This window comes from Ylistrum balloti, unplaced genomic scaffold, assembly GCF_031769215.1.
Source record: "Ylistrum balloti isolate Yb309-2 unplaced genomic scaffold, AGI_CSIRO_Ybal_v1 Utg369850, whole genome shotgun sequence".
NCBI lineage: Eukaryota > Metazoa > Mollusca > Bivalvia > Pectinida > Pectinidae > Ylistrum > Ylistrum balloti.
The window spans coordinates 1765445-1779174 of record NW_026782003.1 but is presented as its reverse complement, the minus strand read 5'-3'; positions in this window follow the sequence as shown (position 1 = coordinate 1779174).

Genomic DNA, 13730 nt, shown 5'->3' with positions numbered 1-13730 from the left:
AAGACGCTTAACCTTCCGAAACACATTGTCCAATTCCGTTTCAAAGTCTGTCGTGTAAATGTTTTCCTTGTCCATGTTTTGTATGTTTGGGATGAGCGGACAGATAGGTTGGTGTCATTTGTTGTCGTACACTGTGGAAATCTGTTGAAATGTTTAATCGGTCATCAGTTTTCCATTACTGTTCAAGGATTGATTTATAATCAGTTTAAAGAAATCCTTTACAGAAAGATATTAAATCGTATATAACACATGGACCATGCCCTCTTGGTTTTGGTGAACTCGGAAAATCCGAATGAGAACTGAGTTAGGTGTTTAAAGATTTGATTGTCTTACTAGTCTGATTAGCTTTGTATGAATAGGAATTTGATTTTGTACAAAAAGCTCGAAATGCCAAGACACATAAAAACATATTATAGAGTCCAGGAAGAAGGGATGAACAGAGTTTTACCATGGACGAGAGAATGATTGAATGGAGATTTCTTTAAGCGCAATTAAGCCACGAGAGACAAAGATGCACCATTCCTGTAGTGGTTTCCGTCGTCTCCTGCCTTCTATAGTCATGGAGTATGTAGAGAACATGGTGATTGTAGATATACCACAACAGTTCAACACACGGAATGTCGTGTTGCTTTCAACATCATAGTGATGGAGAATACATTTATAGAAATGAAAAGCAAGTGCAACAATGCCACGGACATTGACTAGGTCATTGTGAAATAGAGGGGGTCGCTCATCTGTCCATACCTGTCTTACGTGACTCTATCACCTTTAAACCAGGTGAGAATTATAACGCATATCATTATAAACGAATTAATCATCTCCAAGTTTGCCTGGGCAAAGCCTGGGATCGCGGTTATCTGAGGGGGATAAAGATGGGTTTGACGGCTGTGATAAATGGACCTATACGTCCCCATTGTTAATCTGCGTCGCTCAAAGACGCTCTATCATATTTGTACAACTTAAGATGGAGTTGTGCGTTTGGTCGACATATTGGTTTCGATTTTACACCAGGTATTAAGTGTTTAAACAAGAGATACAATAGAAGATATTTTCTTGTTTTAAGTAACATAGGTGTGATTAGAAGTAAACCCCCGGGTTAATAATGCTAGATCATCGACAGTACACAGTAACCCCACTCACGGGTTAACACACAGTGTAACTTTTTAAATACGTTTTACTCGGTGTAATGAGTGCAGTAAATCACTGTGTTGAAAACTAAACAACTAAAAGTCAATCGAAAGGAGTTTTTTTTGTTTTTTTTTCCCGAAGATCTGATAACACCTGTACATGACGTAGAATAGGAGCGTTCAGAACGGTTTGTGATCGTGAAAAGACAGTCTGGTGGAGTGTCAGCTTCGCAATTAGTGGACTCGTATATGTACCGTTACCTTCCCTTGTGGCGTTAGTCAGGATCATAGCGACTTTTGGCGACAAGGACATCAGATAACGGGTGTTGACACGTGAAATCAGATCTGTTTTGGTGACAATATGTGTGGTCGGGTGGTCACAGAACCGACACGCGATGCGTCTCACTCGCCAAATCCTCACACCCTGTCCTTACAAATGCTACGCGTGTCCATGGGGAGATGCTGTCCACTCGTGGTTTCGGGGTTACATCATCAGAGATCGGATTAAAATTTGTAGTGGCATTTTTAGTACGACGCCACGAAAACGACCACAAACGGTTACATGCGCTAGTTAGACCGGCAAAGACATCTTAGATGTCAGAACAAAAGCAAAATAAATTTCGGAAGTGTAAGGCAGCTTACTGTGATGCTTGTGAACGCAATTTACACGCGATAGTGTCTAAAAGTCCTCGCTTTTAGTATTAAAAAGTCGGTTTTCAAATCCGCTGTAAATGAATTTTGTTGCCGATATTAATTTTCCTGACATATTTTGCTTTCAGCAACAAGTACGTCCTCTCGAGTCTCACTACACGCTCTCTGTTATTGGTTTGGCTTTTTGCGCCTTATCACGTATTTCTTTTTACAAGAAATACACGACCAGGTACGTTGTGATATTGCGTGCATGATTTCTGTAGAAGCACTCTTGGGTATGTTGTCATGCAATTGCGTTTTGTTTGTCACGGTTTTTAGTTTTACGTCTGATCAAAGGCCATGATTTTTTATTCAAGAAGCTGTCCACCATAGCGGACGTTGTTAAGCTTCTGATGGTGGTTGGATGACGTATATAATTTAAACACGTGCAAGGTTGTAATGAATCGTTCGCGCTGAAAATTATTTGTATTTATATATATATATTTTTTAAAAAGTAAAATCCGACAAATATTATTAATTGCGTTTTAAAATAAATTGTATATGAAATAGTCCATTCCTCTTGCCTTGAGAAAACTAACCAACCTCGATGTCCCGCCGAACTGGCCATAGAACAGTTAAAAGTAAGACATTGTCTTATGTCACAAAAAGCGATAGGAAGTAGGTAAAGAGAAAATGAAGCATTATCTATATATAGAGTATATATATTTGGGGGCGAGGGGCATAACGTGGAGGACACAGAAGCCAATCTACAGTCCATCAGTTCGTAGGTTTCTAATTCCCGTTCATATTTAACCGGATATTTTCAGGTGAATTTCAGGACTGTTGCCTCAACGGATGTTTGTGTATCCTTGGAAGCGAATAAATGGACCGATTTGTTCTGCCGTCGGTCCGTCCGTGGTTGTGCCCAAGTGCAAGACAAGGAGACCGCCTCAAAATGACCCAATAAGCCATTTCTGATTAAAAGTCTGCATTTTAAGAAGAGATTTTGAGGGATTTTCTTCGTAGAATTGCATGTCTTTTTTTCTCAAAGATGTATTTATTGTTAGGGGAAAATTATTACCTAGTATATATACGGCATATATATTGTAGCTATATAGGTATTTTAGGAATTATTCGAAAAAATATTTTTACACGTCAAGTAAATTATTTATTATACTCGGCTATATTTTGATTACTCACACTGTGACATCTTTAACATAGTAAAGTCGAATTTGTCGTACTTTTTGATGTTTTTGAATTTCCATAATTTAGATTTACCGAAATAGGAGAATGTCCCCTTCAGTAATTTTAACAACTGAAGAAGGAAAAGGAATATACAGGTATGCGAAACAGCGATTGATCATGACGCCATGTAAAATTAAAATAAATTCAGATTAAATGTAATGAAAACATTCTTGAAGCTGCTTGTCTTGGACTCGTATAACTGTTTATTAACTTGATTACAAGTTTTCGACATCACATTGACACTATCAAAGCATTCTTGGTAGTTTACCCGGACGCTGTATAATATAACCGCCGATCGGAATAGTTTGGGTACACGTTAGAGCTAGGCGATCGGACACCCGGGTGTGGAGGACCAATAAACGGCTCTAAGTGTCTTATTAGTTAGTGTATCAATTTCAATGTAAACGGTATACTAAGATTAATTCACAGAGGAAATCGTAAATCTGAATGTGTTAACAGGGTTAAAGATCATGCTCCAAACTTGGTTTCATGGGAACTGTTGATCGGGCTGGAAGCCAGCGACCCCCTATTACTATACTAGGTAGGATTCTGACAGTAATGAGCTACCTATAGTAACAGAGAAAATCCCAGCAGCATTTAACACAGTGATAAAATCTTTTTACAGATGATTCAGAGTGTGATTTACTCCGGGTACTTACCAGAACATAACAGGTACTACAACAAGGTTAAATGTTGCCGATTTTAGGGCCGTTTAGAGCTCCCGATTTCTCAGGTATGACAATTAGGGGTTCTACGTGACAAAGGGCTGGGGCCGTTTTACGCGACATAAACATATCTTTTAGCAGGATATGAACGCATGAATGAAAAGGAACTATTTCTTTGAACAATGAAAATGTTGAAAGTCATAAAAAAACATTGAAGTCACTTCATTTTGTCGTAAAGACTACAAAACAACAAAAAACATCTAAAACTATGGTTAAAGGTCATACATGTTTGAGGTTACCATGGTAGCTGGAAGGTTACCAGTTTTTGTAAAAATGTTGTGGATACTTTTTTAAAATAGCTACATTACACAGACAGAAGACGATGTACGGAATAGGTGGGACAAGAGAAAACCCGCGGAGGAATATTAATAGGACTATAAATTGAGATTGTTAAATACTGGCATTTAATACTAATGCTAAATAATTACCTCATTATCACGATTTACGAAAATCGCCTTTGTCGAAACATTTTATTTGATCGGTTGTATTAAGGTCGTGATATTAAACGGAAGGTAAACCGTAAGGCGCGGAACATTCATACTGACGTCAACTGTTCGGCGAATTCCGTGGATTTTTACCTTTCTCACCTAAAACAGCACTTTCTTTATTTCTCTAATTTCACAACTGTTTCAACCACACGAAAGACCAATTATTAGTTTTTAAAGAAATGGGTCTCATTTGATGGCAATCTCTAAACATGCTTCGTAATTCTGCACCTAGACGCGTGTAACCAGTCAAACTGTTTCGCTTTATAGTGTCGGGAGTTTCTCATGTGAAACTCATAGGAAAATAGTTTAATAACAAAATTGCTTTTAATATTAATTGAAAGTTGTTTTTTTTTGTGGCGTTTACGATTCTGCTTTATCATGATTTGTCATCTTATATAAATACTTACCGGCAGTAGGTAAAATGTAAACGGGTGTACATTGTATGTTTATAAACGACGGAAAAATAACCGCCGATGCTTTTTATAAAACTGAGGCCATAAAATGTTTCAAATTAAACACTTTCTCACAACATTAGTGAACTTTTAAGAATGAAGATTGAAGCTCTCCATGTATCACATGGTCACGTAAGATTTTCCCCATATTTAAGATATTGGAAACTTAAATTAAAGTCCATTTATTAACCCGTTTTTTAGACAGTGTTGCTCTGTTATATGTAAATCAACTAATGCGTGCCGGGTTAACATAATGTACTGTGGGATTCTATCGAAATGCCCTGAAACCATGACAACGTTGTTAAGTTTGCACGCAAGACTGTGTATGTACCTGCTGCTGTTGTATTGACGGTCTGGTTCGCAGACAATAGGTTACAGAATACATAATCAAACACGGGACAACAATGGGCATGACGAAAATATCTCGGATATATGCAAAAATATATCCATTCAGTGTTCTAGGTATAAATATTATATGTTACAGATATTGAGTTCAAGACCAGTCTCCGTGTCAGTCTAATGTCTGCATAATGGAGGTATGCAATCTTCAATGGGAATTTCAATCAATTTAATTAACATAAAACGGAGATATCTTAAAATCAAATGTTGATCGTGTCGTATCTGTTACCTAGGTAGCAGTTTCGCGCACTGTTATATCGTTACTGTGAATGGTCAACTTAAAGTACCGTCCCTGCGCTGTTCTTTGGGATTTATTAAACTGCTATCACTGACTTAATGATTCAGCTTTAACCAGTTTCAACTTTCAGTAAAAGTCGTTATTCAAATCATTGAAAGCAGTGATACACGTACCTTAAGAAATATGGTTGAAAATAACTTATCTAAAATTGCTACATTTAGTTCTGTTTTGAAAAAAACGTTTTAACGTTTTATCTGTGTATGACTGTTTTTTTATAGATAATAGAGATATTTGACAAAGCAAAAATGAGAGATGATATCAGAAAATATGTTTAATGTATACTTCCATTTATCATTTTAAGACGCCTTTCGAGGAGAGAGTGGATTTATCTTACAAGATGTCACGATAGACGCTGATTTGCTCTACATAAATAGTATATAGTTAGAGTAAAACACTATTTTATAGTGAAAGTGGACGAAGACATTAATTACATTATGTATAAATGTTCTGTGTCGTTGTATTACGGTCGTTACTCGTGTGATGAGAAAACAGATGATATCACTAGATACTTGTCATTTTCCATTAAAACTTTCAATTTATGGTAAAATGATTCTGTCGTCCAAAGAGAAGATTATGGGACAGCTGGGACACCGTGACGGCTGTAGTCTACTTCTGTAGAACGCTTAAATAGCATTTGTTGTTTGTAGTATATTTTTATATTCCCCCCTGTATCGTACAAGTCATGGCATGTATAAAAATAGTATGGGATAAAGCTCCAGGGGCGAACACAGAGAAGGGGACCGTGGGTTGGGCTATTTATACTTTAATTTATTCATTAATTGTTGAAACAACGATTTAGGATTTTTATGACTTTTGACAGAGTTAGATAGTGGCATTTCCTTTCAACGTAACTATTCTCTCAATTTAAAATGCAGGCACGTGCCATCTGCAAGGAATTGATGTCGCTTTTATGCAGGTCATCGTTGTAGATATTCACAGATTTTTTGATGGTTTCCGACCACGTGTCAGTCTGCCAGAGTCCTTTTCACATCACAAATTCCACATTTTTTCATTGCACATTCGTATGTTACCCGCTCATCGAATCTCTATCTGACGTCACCAGTTCTACATACCGTCACCCAAAAATTAATTTGAGACTGACCGTATATTGTTTTTAGCCAATCATATCAACGGATTTAAATAGAAAACAGAACGTGTCCTTTGTAGCATCATAAAGAGTTGATATACAATGTAAATAAATCTCCTGATCTAGGATATCGCATATATTGGCTTCCAACGCAATCCATTGTTTTATTGTTGAAAAACACTAAAATAAACTAATCTTCAGCTTACTTCACGTTTGAAATGTGACAAAATTTTGCCTCTAGCTGTAGCCGGGGGTGAGTTTCCCTAACCACCAAACCGGGGTTGAGTTTCTCTAACCACCAGACCGGGGGTGAGTTTCCCTGACCACCAAACCGGGGGTGAGTTTCCCTAACCACCAAACCGGAGGTGAGCTTCCTAACCACCAGACCGGGGGTGAGTTTCCCTAACTACCAGACCGGGGGTGAGCTTCCCGAACCACCAAACCGGGGATGACTTTCCCTAACCACCAATGACCCTACACCATTGTGGAAAGGAACAGTTGCCTCTTGCGATATGATTGCGCAAGCTATTGCTACACACAGACACGTCTTTAACACACTGTTATATCCGTTTCTGCTAGGCTAATTTGAGTTATAAGAATGTAATGTATGAACGTCGTACGTCGCACTTCCATTGCCATTCAAAATGGGTCGACTGTATTTTTTGAGAGAATTGTTATTTTTAAATTATGTCGATGTGAACTTTCCAACATCGGTTTTGGTCAACTCTTTCTGTCCGAACAGAACAGCAGATCATACGACTGGGTTTTTTATAAAGCATTGACCAATCCCTTCGTTCAGACAATCAAAAGCTCTGAAAATTTATTTTTATTATCACATGTTAATGTTTTCAGTGAATAAACTCATTCTCGTGCTTGTCAAATTATTTTGAAAATGAAATTACAAATTTGCAGATTATATTACGATGTCATCGTGGAAATATAGAGATATAAACATCGTTTATAGCAATATTAACGAAAATGTTGATAAATATATGCTAAAAAGGGGATCGTATATTCGTTTCCATATTATACAAATTATCTGAAAAATAATTCGGCACAATTTTAGATAAAATCGGATTAAAGTTCTGAAGGCTAAAAAATCTCATATAAATTGAAACTGGCGAAGGGACCTAGTTATAAACTTTGTAGATATTTGAAAAAATTCATTTCAGTTACCTTTAGTTGATATGTCAACAATTTGATTATTCTAATATTTTATGTTGTAACGTTCCTGTGAAAGTGTTTTAGGACTATGATGTGCTCCAATGGACCGCGCTGTAACGTTTTAGTGGGTTTTCATGGCGACAATACTTAAAGTTGATACACTTTTGAAATGGTGACAAGTGTCGACGCAGTAAATGGTCCTTGCACCCCTTTGTGAAACATTTAATCGAGACTTCTAACTATCTGATCTAAAGTGACTTGGGGCTTTTACCTGGCTTAATTATCCCATATTATACCGAATACATTTAGAATATAGCTATTTATCACACTGGAGCAGCATCTTGTCCTTACGGTAGTGTTGAGCACGGCGGAGCCCAGCTTTCGTTGCAGGTAAGATTTAATGGTGATCCACGGCACTGCCTGTAAAACCTTATATTCCAAAGCCTATCTGACGTGAATGATTTTATTAGTTGCCGTAATATGTAGTCAGTCTTGAAGAGATTGCTATGGCTGGCTATTGTGCTACACACACAGGCGATCACCTGTGGGGGATGCCAGGTAAAAAACTCATTCATCTTGGAATTATTTTTTATTCTGTCAGCGCGTGATTTCTTTGAAATTAACGAGTCTGTCTCCGACAGATTTTCTTTCTACGTCAACAATTATTCGTCTAAACGGTTTCATCATTCATATGTCTGGAAGACATTTAGAAGGTAGGTTTGCGGCAGCCATTTTAATGTCTACATATTGATGTTGTTTGTATTGCGAAACATAGGGTAACGCAATCGTTCATTTTTTTGAATTACTAGCTTCAACGACAGGATGTTGACTCACCGACAATCTTTTGACATAAACGTTGGCGATGTTATTTGAAGTAGTTCAGTGAATCTACTGGTGCTGTCACTTATTTGGTGTTTTATAGAACAGTGGATTATCTTTATGGGTGTTACATATTACTACGTCACATGCGATGTCGCAGATTAAGACATCAGATTGTGCACACGGTAAGATACTGTCAGGCTCTGGTGATTCAACACAGTCAAATTTGTTGGTTTTTGTGGGAGATTTTTTGATGGAATGACACATTCATGTTTCACTGCCTTTTTGTATAATTGCTGTATAATTGATGAGAAGAATTTTTCATTGCTCGTTATCTAGTCAGTTACAGCTCTCAGTTTAGAGAATACACTAGTCCATACTGCATCTGGTTTGAATCGAGAAATAACTTTGACGTCAAAATTTAAATTCAGATTAAGACGTAGAAAAAAACAAATATTTTAGGAAAAACACTTTCATGAAATACTATGAAATTTTCAAACCTGTAATGCATGACTTTTCGTAACAATAATATCTTTCTGGTTTCCATGACAACTAAACCTGCAATTCTTTAAGCTAATTTTTACTGTAAAGAGTGAACAGTCAGTATTTGTTGTCTATAAAATGCTTAAGCTTCATCTTTTTATTTCAACCTGTCGATCTTCAAAAACAGGATAATCCCAAAGAATGATTTAATTGTTAATGGGCATGTGGTCACTTAATGCTTTAACTCCTTTGTTACACTGTCCTGTGATAGCTCTTGGGGTTTTTATTGACCTAATTTCATCTGTATTCTGATAAATCTATGCAGTTTGTATTTTCTGTATGTATGACCTGTTATGAGGTTTTCCTAAATCTCTGTGATGCAACATCTAAACAATAAAAAATTGATCACAGGGACTTGTGATGTTGCTAGAGTGGGAATGTTTGGACCTGTGTTCTGTCAAGGATGCACATTACTTGCTGCCCTGGTGTTAGGAGTATTAAGGACAAACATTGCTACACTGTTTATTGCATAAATCACACAGATTGCTACACTGCAGGTGTACCTTGGGCACTGATTGCTACACTGTCAGGTGCTAGTTGTAACTAGGACACTGATAACTACACTGCTAGGTGTAACTAGGACAGAGATCACTATACTTCTAGGTGTAACTAGGACACATATTGCTACACTGCTAGTTGTAACTAGGACACTGATTACTACACTGCTAGTTGTAACTAGGACACTGATTACTACACTGCTAGGTGTAACTAGGACACTGATTACTTCACTGCTAGGTGTAACTAGGACACAGATTGCTACACTGCTAGGTGTAACTAGGACACTGATTACTTCACTGCTAGGTGTAACTAGGACACAGATCACTATACTTCTAGGTGTAACTAGGACACTGATTACTACACTTCTAGGTGTAACTAGGACAGAGATCACTATACTTCTAGGCATATGTAGTACTTGTGTATTATTTACTATTGCTGCTGCCTAACTGTCAGAACATATTTTTAAGCACAATAACAAAGAATGTTTAAATGTTGAAAGACGTTCACATTCAAACTGAACATTTAAATTTATTCTTTATGTCAATGTGTGTTGTGTTTTCATAATCTTAATAAAAGGAATTCTTTCACCATTTTTTTTATTTTGTTTCATTAAAACTACAGCTTTAAATTTCTTGTTTCCAAGGTTTTCTTTTCTAAAGTATTGTCCATAAAAATAAATAGCAAGACTCTGTTTGATAACAAATTCAATTGTTTAATAGTGTTTTAGTGTTAACATATTTTAAGGTTTAATTGCAGATCATCACAGATAATTATATGTGCCATGTTAACAACCCCTGGCATGACCAGTTTCACCCTATCTTTTAAATGTGAACTTTCTTCATAAAGAAAAAAATCTAAATCAGTGATAAAATTGTCTAATTTTCAAAATCTATTCAGATATAATTATGTACATTGTGTGTTATTTTGAAAAACCGTTGATGACTAAACACAGTTTAGAAATTTGGAAAAGTTTTGAATTTTTCTAAATTTGCTTGTCAGTGTTATAAATTAAAATCTAAATAGAACGTAAATATTTCAAAAGAAGATTTTAAGACAGGTTGATAGGTAGTGAGTCATGCAGGAGGATACAATATATATTGTTTAACGGTTTTTCTGTTTTTGTCATCGCTATCTTAACGAGACTATTGGGTGACACAGCGTAAACAATTCATATAGGTTAACTTTCGATTGGATCCTTGTGACTAATTTCTTTACGAAGCAAAAACAATTCATTTCAAGGTTTTTCTTACACTTATTATCTTGGAGTGTAATTTATACCTTTTGTTTAACTTTTTGTGGAACAGCAATTATTTTCACGTAAATTATCTGGTTATCAGTTTATTCTGTGTGTATAACTGTAAGTTTATTTGTTCAGACTTCGACATAGTTAAGTTCACTACACTTGTATAACAAAGGCAAGAGCAATCAAAAAAGACAAAGATGGTAGGTGATTTGGGAAAGTTGTCTTCACGCCAGATTTGTGACAATCGGACAGTTGATAAGTAATCTTTCATAGCACCAAGTTCACTTTCGACAGCCAATTGTGTCATATCTATTGCAGACAAGAAACTGTAAACTTCAATAATAAACAAACCAGTGAAAGGAAATTGAAAATTGTATAATTATTCTCACAAAAGTTGTGAGATATAATAGCTTTTTTATCTGCCGAAAATCACCAGTGGTGTGATGTAGTGTCAACAATTATCCAAAAAGATCTTTTATATTTGACGCAGTGCTGTTGAATTCATCAACCACTCTAATTATTTGACTTACGAATATAAATATTCTTTGACAAGCTGAAGAATAAAAAGAAAAAATAAATTGAGAAGTGGAAAGTCAATGCTATTGTTTCGTTGTTAGAGTCATCGCTTTTGTTTACGTTGTAAGAAGTCAGTGCTATTGTTTACTTTCTAACTCCCGTTTTTTAACGGGCATTGGCTGGCCTGATTTTAACATTAAAAGACCAACAAAACTCTGTGTCAGGTCTAAAGCTTACCAGTCCAGGTTTGGTGAAGTAACAATGCAAACCCACTATTTGCAAGACTTGGGCCACTATAATTTACGAACAATTTGTTAGCTATATAATTACATGTATTGGGAGAGCTGTGGGTAGAATCTGTAATGTTAAAACACATCCCGGTGAAGTGCTGTCAAATCTTCAGGTGAGTGGACAGCCATTGTTCTGTCTATACAAGTGTTTCCTGCATTCCCTCTATGGAGGAACAGTTTCAAAGTTGGTGTTTACTTATCTAGAATAATATTGAAAAGGAATATTTCAGAGCTTTTTACCTTGCGCAAACATATAAAAACTAATGTTTTTCTTGTTGCTATTTCAGAAGACTTGAGACTCTGTGTTCGTCGGCTGCTATAGATTATCTTGGATCAAGGCGGGAGACTGAAGTGGTTAAGGTAAGCCATTAGCCAAAGTTTAACAGATTATAGAATTTTCTTGTTTAGTCTACTACATTATTTATAAATATTGATATTTATCTTGCATGTACAAAGTTTTTTTTTTATTTTATTTTTTTTTTTTTTAAATCTTATTTTGATTTTTCATTCAGATCGGAGCTGAATTTATCATTTTGTTTGATTGATTTTTTCTGTTTAAGTAAGTTTCAATTATAATGTGATTTAAAGTTTAAATGCTTTTAAACCAAATAAGTCTTGTATGTGACATTTAATGTTTGTTTATATGGATCAGCTACAGGAACTGTTTACAAGCGAGTTATCTCTTTTATTTATCCCAAAACCAAATTAAAAAGAAAAAAAAAATCATCCAAAAAGAAATTGCTCCGTCATATCCCGAAGATTGATACGTCAGAGTGATATGTTTCTTGGTAGATATTTCAAATTATTCTCGCTTCCATTTAATGACATTGATCTGCTTATTGAAGTTGTCAAATTTCAGTTCTTATTGTCTGAAGTTGACATTTAAAAGGTGACAGAAAAACTTAAAAACCAGATGAGCAACAAGATAGAGGTAGTTGTATTAGTCATTGGCCCAGACAAGTCAACACCGTGCTGAAACCTTGACTACCAGTAACGTTGCCTCTCACTGATTCTGTTGTTTTACGAAAAAAAGGAGTGAAATTCAATATTTGATCACCTTAAGTTTGGGAGTATAACGGTGAGAGGGATAGCAGGCACTGTTATTTGCTATTTAAACTACAAGCTCAGTAGACGAGCTAGGTGTTCCGTTATAGGAACGGGATGATAGAGGTCACATTTCACTAGTAAGGTAGGTCTGTTAATACATAACTGATGATCAATAACAACGCATATAGAAAAAGAGCCATATTATCTTTCTCTTTTAACATTGGTTCTAACATGATAATTGTAATTATGTTTTATTATAAAAAAAACTCTGTAGCATGGAATTGTTTTAATTTAACATTCATCATTTAATTTTTATTTCTTCCCAAAATGCATCATCATATTTTTGAATGAATGCATCATGCGATTTCATTGGAAATACTGTGGAAAGTAGCAAACTGCATATGTTTATTGTTTATATATCCAGGTATATTGTACATGGTGTTGTTACCTGTACAGGTGTATTCTAATTCTAGTCAGAACTGATTGATCTGTACTCTAACCCAAGTAATAGTAACTAGGGAGCCGACTCGGCCCCTATGGTAATATCAGGTATCCTGGTACTGCAATAATAGCCCCTAGTTTTATTACTGGTCGTTTTTTTTGTTCCTGAACCATCTGTCACAGAGAAGTTTTTACAGTCATAACTAAATTACACATGGAATACTAATAAAAATGGACTGCTATAGTTGATACATGTTCAGAATACCTGTAAATTATCTCTTTGTTATTTTAATCACCTGGACAAGTGAAAAAATTGTTCTGTTTTATACATCAGGAAAATATATGCACATTTAAATTGTATTTTCTGTCGATGCTTCTCTGTCTATTGAGGAGCATTATAGTTGGTGGCAGGCAGGTATTTGGTGGCATGGTCAGCATTGGTCAGCATTGGTCAGTGTTGATGTTTGATTGACAGTTATCTTTTGTTTATATGCATGTAAATCAGATCAAAATTAACACTTGATTAGGTTCTCTGTTATCAAGCTGTTTAGTCATTCTATGAAAATGTGTAGAATAAAGTGGCAATGATGATTTGAACCTCAAAATATGACCTCACACTTCACCTGGTGTCACCTTAAGTGTTTCACTGGATTTAAGGGTTAGGGGCCACAGAAAATATTTTATTTGGTCTCACAATTAATTTGATGGATTTTAGACT